Raw genomic sequence first — 12,038 nt, 5'->3', positions numbered from 1 at the left:
CAGCAGATAGAGCTGAGTGTCATCAGCATATTGGTGACAGCCCAGCCCAAAGCTCTGGATAATCTGGGCAAGATGTTAAAAAGCATCGGGGAGAGAATTGCGCCCTGTGGCACTCCACACACCAAGGAATGGCGCGACGACATTTCCCTCCCTAGTGCCACCCTCTGTCCCCGACCAGAGATAAAAGAGCACAGCCAGTTATGGGCTATGCCCTGTATCCCCACGTCTGCGAGGCGGTGGTCCAGAAGATCATGATTGACCATGTCAAAGGCTGCTGACAAATCTAAAAGGATCAGCAGTCCTGACCCGCCTCGATCCAGCTGTCTACGGAGATCATCTGTTAGGGCAACCAGAGCCGTCTCAGTCCCAAAACCAGGACGGAAACCGGACTGAAATGGATCTAAAGCCGATGTTTCCTCCAGAAACCTACCAAGCTGTTCAGCAACCGCTTTCTCAATTACCTTACCCAGATATGGAAGATTTGAAACTGGGCGGTAATTGGATAGGTCTAAGGGATCTAATGAAGTTTTCTTTAAGAGTGGACACACTACTGCTTCCTTCAGTTCCCCTGGGAATGTCCCCGTATCAAGGGACAAATTAATAATTTCAACCAGGGGGGTCCGCGCAACATCTGGACACTCCCTAATCAGCCAAGATGGGCACGGATCAAGGAGGCAGGTGGTGGGTCTACCAACTTGGAGGAATCTATCCACATCAGCAGGGAGTATCCGATCGAAATGGTCCAACACTGGACCTGAATTCAGTCGAGGGGCCTCCAGTTCATTTTATATATATATATATATAATATTTATTGGAATTTACAAAAACATCAGTTTACAAAATACAAAAAAGAACATATGAAAAGAACAAAAGAAAAAAGAAAAGAAAAAAAAGAAAACCTAAAAAAAGTACATAAAAAAGCAGAAATACAAATAAAAATACAACATACAAAAAACAAATAGGTAAAAGAGAATTAAAAACAAATCTATTTTTTATAACTTTATGCTCATTAACTTGTTTCCTTGACCTCCTCACACCTCCCCTATTTGTATTCCCATTTAGGTAATCAAATCAGCAAATCCTTACCCTCTTTCATTTATCTTAACTCTATATCTTAACATATTATAACTCTATATTTTCATTCATTATCAATTCATTTTTGCATATTCTTATTAACTTTGTTGCTAATACCCCCTAAAATCATCATTTTAACATTCATTAATTTTACAATATTTCTGTAGATAGTCTTTAAATTTCTTCCAATCTTCTTCCACCAACTCTTCTCCCTGGTCTCGGATTCTGCCAGTCATTTCCGCCAGTTCCATATAATCCATCACCTTCATCTGCCACTCTTCCAGGGTGGGTAACTCTTGTGTCTTCCAATACTTTGCAATCAGTATTCTTGCTGCTGTTGTTGCGTACATAAAGAAAGTTCTGTCCTTCTTTGGCACCAATTGGCCGACTATGCCCAGGAGAAAGGCCTCTGGTTTCTTCAGGAAGGTATATTTAAATACCTTTTTCATTTCATTATAGATCATCTCCCAGAAAGCCTTAATCTTTGGGCACATCCACCAAAGGCTAAAGAATGTACCTTCATTTTCTTTACATTTCCAACATTTGTTATCAGGCAAATGATATATTTTTGCAAGCTTGACTGGTGTCATGTACCACCTATATATCATTTTTATAATATTCTCTCTTAAGGCATTACATGCCGTAAATTTCATACCGGTGGTCCACAACTGTTCCCAGTCAGCAAACATAATGTTATGACCAATATCTTGTGCCCATTTAATCATTGCAGATTTAACCGTTTCATCCTGCATATTCCATTTTAACAGCAAGTTATACATTCTTGAAAGTATCTTAGTTTTGGGATCTAACAGTTCTGTTTCCAATTTTGATTTTTCCACCTGGAAGCCAATTTTTTTGTCCAAATTGTAGGCCTCTCTTATTTGATAATAATGAAGCCAATCTCGCACTTTATCTTTTAATTTCTCAAAACTCTGCAGTTTCAATTTGTCTCCGAGGGGCCTCCAGTTCAGTCACTGTATCTAAATTGGCAGGGAGGTCACGGCGGAGCAACAGGACTTTCTCCGCAAAAAAGCTCGTGAATGCCTCACAGCTGTGGGTCGAATTTGTGCTTAAATTTGGTTGTCCTCCTAAGGACGTTCTTGACCTAATTATTCTAAAAGTTGTGCCGGGCGAGAGCTAGTGGATGCAATGGAAGGTGCAAAGTAAGATTTCTTAGCAGCTTTCATAGCCATCTCATAGGCTTTCATAAGTGTCCTATAAGATGTTCTTGAGGCTCCGTCGCGAGTCCGTTGCCATACTCGCTCTAGCCGTCTGAGATCCCGCTTCATTTTCTGGAGCTCCTCAGTAAACCAAGAGGCCCGGTTTAGACGGGGTCGCAGAGGGCACTTAGGCACGATCTCATCAATGGCTGCCAAGAGCCGGTTATTCCAGCCCTCAACAAGGTCATCTAATGAGTCGCCAGGAGGGGCAGGGTTCCGTAAGGCTTGTCGGAATCTATCAGGATCCATCTGTTTTCGCGGACGAGCCCAAATAGGTTCGCCACCCGAGCAGGGGAGGAGCAGGAAGTCAATCTTGGCTTTCAGAGCGTAGTGATCAGACCATGGCACTTCCACAGGGGGGAGCATGATCACATCTATGCCAGCCCCAAATATCAGATCCAGCGTGTGGCCTGCTTGATGAGTGAGGCCCAAAACAGACTACAAGAAGATCAAACCAATCCATTCTGCCCTGAGTGCTCACTGGAAGGACAGATCCTGAAGCTGAGGCTCCAATACTTTGGCCACCTCATGAGAAGAGAAGACTCCCTGGAAAAGACCCTGATTCCCTCAAAAAAAAGTCCCTGACTGAGGGAAACAAGGAGGGCACAAGGAGAAGGGGACGACAGAGGACGAGATGGTTGGACAGTGTTCTTGAAGCTACAAACATGAGTTTGACCAAGCTGTGGGAGGCAGTGGAAGACAGGAGTGCCTGGCGTGCTCTGGTCCATGGGGTCACGAAGAGTTGGACATGACTAAACAACAACAAAAGTCCATTATTTAACTCTCCATTAGATTGGGGCTGTTCGCTATTGTGGTGAAATGTCATTTCCAGAAGTGCTGTCTGGGGTCAGCTGCAAAAAACACCAAGGGGGAAATTACAAAAATATTCAATTATCCTAGCCCCCCCTCACCCCCCAGAGTACAATGTGCTTTTTCAGTAACTTCTAAGCAGCTGTATTTTCCTTAAAGGATTAGCTTTGGGGCAGTCTCCAAAGTACTTAACTCATCAAAAGTTGAGTAAATTGTAAATGTTACAATTTAAACGCAGAAGGAGAAACAGCACCTTCTGGGCAATTATAAATGAAGCTTGTTAATGTGTCGCGGTGACAGCAAGAAAGGTATCCAACTGTGAAAACTGTTTGTTTTGACACAGGTTGTAAAAGTCACACATTTTAGGAAACCGTGGAAATGCAGTTATCAAGTAGGAGCGTTCGGCACGCTTTGAACATAAATCTCCAAGGTTTCTAATTAACAGATGTGCCATCATTTCCCCCCTAACCTCCCAGTTCTTCTATTCTAGCATTTTCAAATGCCCTCCTGTCCCAATTCAGGTTTAAGGTGCTGGTTTTAACCTTCAAAGCCCTATATGGCCTAGGACCCTCGTACCTATGGGACCGCCTCTCCTGGTATGTCCCACAGAGGAACTTACGGTCTTCAAATAAAAACATCTTGAAGGTCCCAGGCCACAAAGAGGTTAGGCTGGCCTCAACTAGAGCCAGGGCTTTTTCGGTTGTAGCTCCAATCTGGTGGAACGCTCTGTCACAAGAGACTAGGGCCCTGCGGGACTTGACATCTTTCCGCAGGGCCTGCAAGACAGAGCTGTTTCACCAGGCCTTTGGCCAGGGCACAGCTTGACTCCCTCCTTTGGCAATCCTCACAGAACTTCTAGCCCAATGGTTGCCATTAATTTGATTGGAATTAATTGTAGAATGAAATGATTTTAGAATGTTTTATCGTTTTACTGTTGTTAGCCGCTCTGGCTAACTTCCCAGCTTGACTGCTCTTGATGGGGCTGCCCTTGAGGAGAAGCTGAAAGTTCAGCTGGTGCCAAATGCTATTGCACGTTTTCTGTTAGACAACTGGAAACCAAGAACATGTACAGCCAATAATTATATCCTGCATATTTATGTTGTGAACTGCCCTGAGATCTTCAGATGAAGGACTATATATAAAATTATTATTGTCGTTGTTGTTGTTGTTGTTGTTGTTGTTGTTGTTGTTATTTTCAGACTGAGGGTAGTTCTTTTGGGGTGGTTCAAAGTGTTTTAAAGCCTGAGATAATCTTCTGAGGCCCTCCTTCATGTGCCTCCTCCCCGAGAGGTCCAGAGGGTGGCAACACAAGAACAGGGCCTTCTCTGCAGTGGCTCCCCGTCTGTGGAATGCTCTCCCCAGGGAAGTTCACCTGGCACCTTTATTATACACCTTTAGGTGCCAGGCAAAAACGTTCCTTTTTAACCAGGCCTTTGGTTGATCTGATGGACATTCTGTGCCCTTTTAAAATGTGTATTTGGCGGGGGGGGGGAGCTATTGGCTTGTTGTTTTTATTATGTGGTTTTATATCTTGATTTTATTCTGTGAACCACCCTGAGAATCTGGATATAGGGCAGTGTATAAATTGAATAAATAAATAAAGCCCTTCATAGCCTGGGCTCCACATATCTGGCTGGGAGATTACCTGCCCTCAATGGGGTCATATTCCCCTTAAAGGAGAGGGTACTAGGTTGGGGTACTCTTTTTTATATCTAATAATTTTTATTGAGTTTTCCACATTTATCATAATCACATTCTATTACACAATTCTATAACCTAAAACATTGCTCAAACTGAGCATCGACCTCCTTCCCTCCATCTGACTTCCAAACATCTTTACTAAATTCTTAGAATTTCTATAGACACTTTTTTACCTCCTATCTTCTTTTTATATTTCACCTCATTATATGTAAATCAGTTCCTTATATTCACATTACAAACAGTTCAACTCAAGCCTAGAAACGTTTTCAGATGTTTACAATGTTCTTCCATATAAAATATAAATTTGCTCCAGTCCTTTAGAAACAGTTTGTCGTGTTGATTCCGGATCTTCCCCGTCAACTTTGCCAACTCTACGTATTCCACCATCTTGCTCTGCCATTCTTCCAATGTTGTAAGAAGAAGAAGAGGAGGAGGAGGAGGAGTTTGGATTTGATATCCCGCTTTATCACTACCCGAAGGAGTCTCAAAGAGGCTAACATTCTCCTTTCCCTTCCTCCCCCACAACAAACACTCTGTGAGGTGAGTGGGGCTGAGAGACTTCAGAGAAGTGTGACTAGCCCAAGGTCACCCAGCAGCTGCATGTGGAGGAGCAGAGACGCGAACCTGGTTCACCAGATTACGAGTCCACCGCTCTTAACCACTACACCACACAGGAAGTTCCTGTTGCTTCCATTTCTGAGCCAGAAGTATCCTTGCAGCCGTTGGGGTACTCTTGGGCCCTTTGCTGACACTTGAGGCTCAGGTGGCCTCAGTGGCATGGAGCGCCTTCCATCAGCCTCAGCTGGTGGCCCACCTGCGCCCCAATCCGGACAGGGATAGCCTAACTTCTGTTAGATTATTGCAATGCAAACTGTTGCTCTGGGAAGAGGTCCCCAGAATTATTGTGGGGAGGGGTGTTTTAAAGGTATCCTTCCCATGCAGCCACAAAGTGATGTTTCACCGCACTTTTCCGAGCTGGTTCCTGGTTGCATGTAGCAGAGATCGTGGAGAAATGTGTTGTTTTCAAGATGCTGCTGCTCTCATCCAATGTTGCCAGAGGAAGAGGGGCGTTGTGTTGTGTCAATCATGCTTTCAAAGGTCAACCTGACATGACCTCGGGGGTCCAAAGTCCACTTATCTCTTGAAATCAGCCGCAATCACAGCGGGGATTGCACAGCGCCTCCTGTTAGCTCTTTATCCTGCTGCGCTCTAATGAAAGGCCACTTATCGATGGTCTCTGTGGCAGCAGGGAACAGCGACAGTGCGGCTGCGCATTGCCAGGTGAGAGGGATTCCCAGCAGCTTTCAAGACAAGCATTAGCAAAACATCTTATGGTGATGCTTGTTGGTTTCGAATGCAGGCGCAGGGGAGAGGAAGCCGTGGCAATTAGGAGTCTACCCTGAACATTCCCAATTTGAGCAGGAGAGATGCTTTTAAATGAGAGAAAATGGAGGTGGAACACAACCCACCAGCAAAAGTCTAAAGATTTCTCATCTCTTTTCCGGGCAAAGGGCAGCCTTCAAAAATGGGCCGAACCACAGTGCTGAATGTGTGCTTTTTTTTCTTTAAAAAAAATTGTTTAGGGGTACAGTGGTACCTCAGGTTAAGAATTTAATTCGTTCCGGAGGTCCGTTCTTAACCTGAAACTGTTCTTAACCTGAGGTACTACTGCCACCGCTGCACGATTCCTGTTCTCACCCTGAAACAAAGTTCTTAACCCGAGGTACTATTTCTAGGTTAGCAGAGTCTGTAACTTGAAGCATCTGTAACCTGAAGCGTATGTAACCCGAGGTACCACTGTACACTCATTTTGACTCAAGAAAATCACCATTTTATAGTTCACATCGGGGAAAATAAATACAGTACAGTGGTACCTCAGGTTACATACGCTTCAGGTTACATACGCTTCAGGTTACATACGCTTCAGGTTACAGCCTCCGCTAACCCAGAAATAGTGCTTCAGGTTAAGAACTTTGCTTCAGGATGAGAACAGAAATCGTGCTCTGGTGGTGCAGCGGCAGCAGGAGGCCCCATTAGCTAAAGTGTTGCTTCAGGTTAAGAACAGTTTCAGGTTAAGAACGGACCTCCGGAATGAATTAAGTACTTAACCCAAGGTACCACTGTAAATGGACAAAAGTACAAAGATTCACAACATGTTTAGGGGTATGTGTACTCCCAGAAAAAAGCACTGGTGTTACCCAAGATCTAACTTCTAATTTGGTTATTTACAGTGTTATCCTATGCATGTTTACTGAGAAGTAAGCCACCTGTATTTCAATGGGCCTTATAGCTCTAGGTCCCATTTTAATCTACGTCAACAGGAAAAACAGCAGCCATATATACAGTATGTTGGAAGCTGACCAGAGTGGCTGGGGCAACCCAATCAGATGGGCAGGATATGATGATGATGATAATGATGATGATGGAATAGGATGTCCCTATTTTCATCAGAGAAATGTTGGAGGACATGGAAAAAAGCCCTGGGGGAAGGGAACTCAGAGTGAGGGACAGGGAAGAACTTGGAGGAAAGCATGGAACAATGGAAGGAGAAGGGAAAGGTTCCCAGAATGCAATGGGTCCAGGAGCCAGACAAGAGCAGTCCAACCCCTTTGCTGGCAGACTGGCAGGTGGGGAGAGGGAAAGGGAGAGCAGGTGTGGCAGAAATTGAGAAAGGGAGTGGCCCTGACCGCCACAGGCACGGAGCCCCCAAGGGAATGCAGAAAAGAAAAATCCTGGCCCCAAGTTTAAAATATTTCTCAAAGCAAACATAACTAAGCAAAGTGACCAACGGCAACAGAACACAGAAAAGACAAAGGTCCTATAAAAACAGCTGAGCATCTTCCAGCAAGAGAGACTATTCAACACAGCAAACTAAAAATTTGATCAGTACAAGAGGTAAGATGATGCAAGCTTTTAGCCATCTGGTGGAAAGTTGTAAAGGAATCCTTTGGACAGGCATTTCAGAGTCCGGGTACAAATATCTACTGAAAAGAGATCACATTTCTTAATGGGTTCTAGCATAAACCCCATGGTGAGCTTTTGTACACAGTAACCACACCACTTCAGAAAATATTCACCAGTTCCTCCCCAGTTTTCCAGTTCTTGGATGAGGGGGAAAAAAGAACTGAAATCATTCGTCATGCTTTTGAGCAGGTCACAGTCAAGATGTAGGAGGATTTGATGGCTGTGCACCTGAACTCTGTGTTCCCTGCACTAATCCATCAAATCTGATCCACTGACTTGGGCATAATAAACAAGGGGAAAGAAGCTGTGGAGGAACAATTTGAACTGAGTCATAGCAGATATGCATATAGTCATTGGCATGGACACAAGTTTAATCAACAGAAACACTTTGAAGGCTCATCCAATGGCAAGTGTTATTTCATTGTTGGATTTCCAAAGAGCGGATTAAAGGTAAAGGGACCCCTGACCATTAGGTCCAGTCTTGGCCGACTCTGGGATTGCGGCTCTCATCTCGCTTTAGTGGCCGAGGGAGCCGGCATACAGCTTCCGGGTCATGTGGCCAGCATGACTAAGCCACTTCTGGTGAACCAGAGCAGCACACGGAAACGCCGTTTACCTTCCCACCAGAGTGGTACCTATTTATCTACTTGCACTTTGACGTGCTTTCGAACTGCTAGGTTGGCAGGAGCAGGGACCGAGCAACTGGAGCTCACCCCGTTGCAGGGATTCGAACCACTGACCTTCTGATTGGCAAGCCCTAGGCTCTGTGGTTTAACCCACAGTGCCACCCGCGTCCCAAAGAGCGGATTACCATACGGCAAATAAACAACTGCAGGCTTCCCCTCGTCCACCCCACCCCCTGCCTTCCTTGCATGGGATTAAACTTTATTCTTAAGGTTCAACTTCTGGCTCTTATTTAATAACACACTTCGGGTGATTATGGAATTTTCCAACACCTGAAGACAGATTTAGGAGTGACAGTAGCTGGTAGCTTTCAAGACCAAAGGTTTTGAAACAGTGTTCCAGGGAACCGCGAAAACCAAGGAGAGGTTCCTGGTATGAAGAAGAAAGAAAAAACATCACAAGAACCAAGTACATGGAATATGAGCAGCTTGCAGACTTAACATATAGAATGAGAGAACAAGAAGAACATAGGTTTAGAGAAGATTGGAAAACGTTTATTGAATATGGGGGGGGGATTGTGTACACTTGAAAACGTTGGCAGCATTAAGATAAACTCAACGGTGTAAATAAGTTTTGATGGATGTAATAATGGAATACTGAATAGTTTAGTTTTTGTAAAACATGCAGGGATTTATGATATGCAAAATGAACCATGGAAAGAGAAGAAGGGACGCCATTGATATTTTAAGGATGCTTCAATAAGTATTCTAAATCATAAAGCAGAAAATTTAATAATAATAAAAATTATACACAGAATCGTGGAATTGTTGAGAATCATGGAGTTGAGAGGGTCAGTTAGTTCAAACCCCTCCAAGCAGTATATTATCTGAATAAAAAATTAAAGAAAACAACAACTTATCATATCATGGACACTAGATAATAACAAACAGGTTAATCATGTATGAAACACCCAAAACATCCAAACAGTACACCACAAAGAATATTTAGGAGATGATATATATGAATAGCACCTAAAGACCCCTCATTGTCTAAATTTTCTGATGCTTTAATAGTCTATTGTGCCAGGGTGCCGTGTCTGCTGTTCCTTAAAAGCATTGCTTATGAAAGGGAAGAGATATTGGGTGTGTCCTAAGAGATGTGCTCAGCGGAGGCATAATGTGGGGGGGACGTGGCCCCGGGAGCACATTTCTGAGGGGTCTCAACTAGGTGCCCTCATGACAGGCTCACTCATCGAGGCCAGAGCTGAGGGGAGGCAAGACAAGCCATGCCCAGGCCTGGCCTTCGGGGCTGGGGTGACGCCTCCTTCTCCTCATGGCCTGCAAAAGGACACCTACATGAACACCCTACTCCTGAGCTGGCCGAGAGGGGGAGGGCTGGGCGCTGCTGCTGCTGCTGAAGCCCACCAAGAAGAGGTGAGAGGCTCCATCAGGACAGGGAGGGGGAGAGGCAGGCCAGAGAAGGGCAGCCGCGTTCTCCAGGGCTGTGGCTCCAGCATAGAGCAGCGGCAGGTGGGTTGGTCTAGTGGGCAGGTGGATGGAGGCCAAGGGCGAAACGTCTGTTGGAGGGTGGGCTCCATTCACCCTCCACACAGGTGACCCTATCAAACTAATTAGTCTTTGGATGAAATGAAGAAGCACATGGATATGAAGTCTGCTTAAAGCAGAGAGAAAATGAGTAGGGAAAATAGAAGGCATTTCTTTTAAAAGGTAACTAGAGAAGTCATTTCATGAAGAGAAAGTTGGGGTTTTTTGTTGCTGACGCTACAAATGTGCATGTGGGGAGGAAAGAAAGAAGACAAGAAGAGGACAAAACCATTCCTTCTAATTTCATATTGGCTCAGGTTGCCTTGGAAGGAGAGAAAAACCGGTAAGTTAAAAACTTTCTGAAAAGGCGAATAAAGCATTTTGAGGATGAACCTGCTGATGGCAACTGGAGAGTGACTGCTCAGGGACAGGGTAAGTCCAGGATCCTGTGGGAAACTGCTTTCTCTGAGGGAAGTCCCTGAGAGAGTGGAGTGGCTGGAGTGGTGGACTAGGAACTGGGAGACTAGAGTTCAAATCCTCACTCTGCCATGAAACACTAACCTACCTCACAGGGTTGTTGTTGTGAGGATCAAATGAGGAAGCAGACTAGAACATCAACTCCACTAAGCCTTTCCAGCAGAACCTGCAAGATTACGAAAAGACATGGGAAATGAAGCTCAAAAGGTAACTATGGAACAGGCCAGGCAAAACTACGCCTGATGCGTAACGTGGGTCTCTGGGGGTAATAACCAAGGTTTTTGGATTCTATTTTATTTTTGATAAGCATCTTCTAGGAACAGCTATTTAGCACATAGCTCAGACAACACAAAGCGTTGACTTTATACAAAAAAAGCATACAAACTTCTCACTTTGAAGCGACCATAGCAGCTGAAGGAAGGTAACTATCAAGTACTCTTGTATTTTCAGAGGCGATGGCAGGCTCAGATACCTCACAAGTAAACCCTAAACGCTACATCACAATGATAGCAGCAATATAGTTGTATACATTATGCCTGAAGGACATCTAGGTGAGTATCCCTTGCTTGCCTGGGAAGGAAATCTATACTGTGTTCCGTCTGCAACTATTTGTGCTAAGACTCTTTCAGGTCGCGGTGACTGAGTTGTCAGAAGAGGCCCTATTCTGTGTCACCAAAATGAGGCTCACCTGCAGGTAGGAGAAGGCTTCTTCTTTTGTTCTAGCTCTTCTTTCCTTCAGGCTTCCCAGAGTTCACTGCACCTGAGGTGAGAGACACCTGCATTTGGACTGTGCTGCTTTAGGTAAGTTCACATTCCACCACCCAGTGGTCTTTTTTTCAAGACAATGTTTTTTGTATTGGTATCTCCTTTTTCCCATTTTCTTTTCTGGTGGTCTTTTCACAGGTCTCTCCAAAGAACTCCCAACCCTCAAATGAAGCCAGCTTTTCCAGCAGAGTCCCAGAAGTCATAGTAGTAAGAAAAGCTGTTTTGTTTTTGTTATTTAAAAAAAATCATTTTCTGTACAATTGGTGGAAGGTGGCTGGGGACAAATTAATGACTGTAGATCGCAAATCCAAAAATTGAACCACAAGACACACTGTCACCCTCAGATAGACAAACACAAGGGTGAACAATCTTCCTTCTTTCCACACCAAGCTTAATGGCAGATGTTTAAGTCTGAATCTCATCTCTCTGTTGTGCCCCTGTAGATCAATGGCTCATCCAGCTTCAAACAAAAATGGCGGGCAAAATGGTTTTCCATGATTGAAGGACATTTAGGTGAGTATCCCTTGTTTGGCTGGGAAGAAAATTTATGTTGTGTTCCTTCTGCAACTCATTGTGCTAAGATTCTTTTGGTGACTGAGTTGTCAGAAGAGGACCTATTCTGCGTCACCACAATGAGGCTCACCTGCAAGTAGGAGAAGACTTCTTCTTTTGTTCCAGCTCTTCTTTCCTTCAGTCTTCCTAGAATTCACTGCACCTGAGGTGAGAGGCACCTGCATTTGGACTGTGATAGATAGATAATTTATTACGGTCAAAGACCAGCTTGCATAACACAATAAAAACAGTGTTCATAAAGATAAAATACACAATTAGAGCAGATTGCAGCAATAGCTCATGAGTT

The 12,038-nt window shown here is 44.3% G+C and overlaps 1 long non-coding RNA gene across 1 annotated transcript; it reads left to right on the top strand.

Moving 5' to 3' along the window:
- Positions 1-10,519: 10,519 nt before the first annotated feature.
- On the top strand, positions 10,520-11,402 carry LOC128404995 (uncharacterized). Its single transcript, XR_008328211.1, has 2 exons — positions 10,520-10,621; positions 11,044-11,402. It is a non-coding gene; the product is annotated as an uncharacterized LOC128404995 (long non-coding RNA).
- The last annotated feature ends 636 nt before the right edge of the window (positions 11,403-12,038 follow it).

Source organism: Podarcis raffonei, chromosome 17 (genome assembly GCF_027172205.1).
Source record: "Podarcis raffonei isolate rPodRaf1 chromosome 17, rPodRaf1.pri, whole genome shotgun sequence".
Lineage (NCBI taxonomy): Eukaryota > Metazoa > Chordata > Lepidosauria > Squamata > Lacertidae > Podarcis > Podarcis raffonei.
Note: the sequence above shows the minus strand (reverse complement) of the source record. Positions and strands in the feature narration are given on the sequence as shown.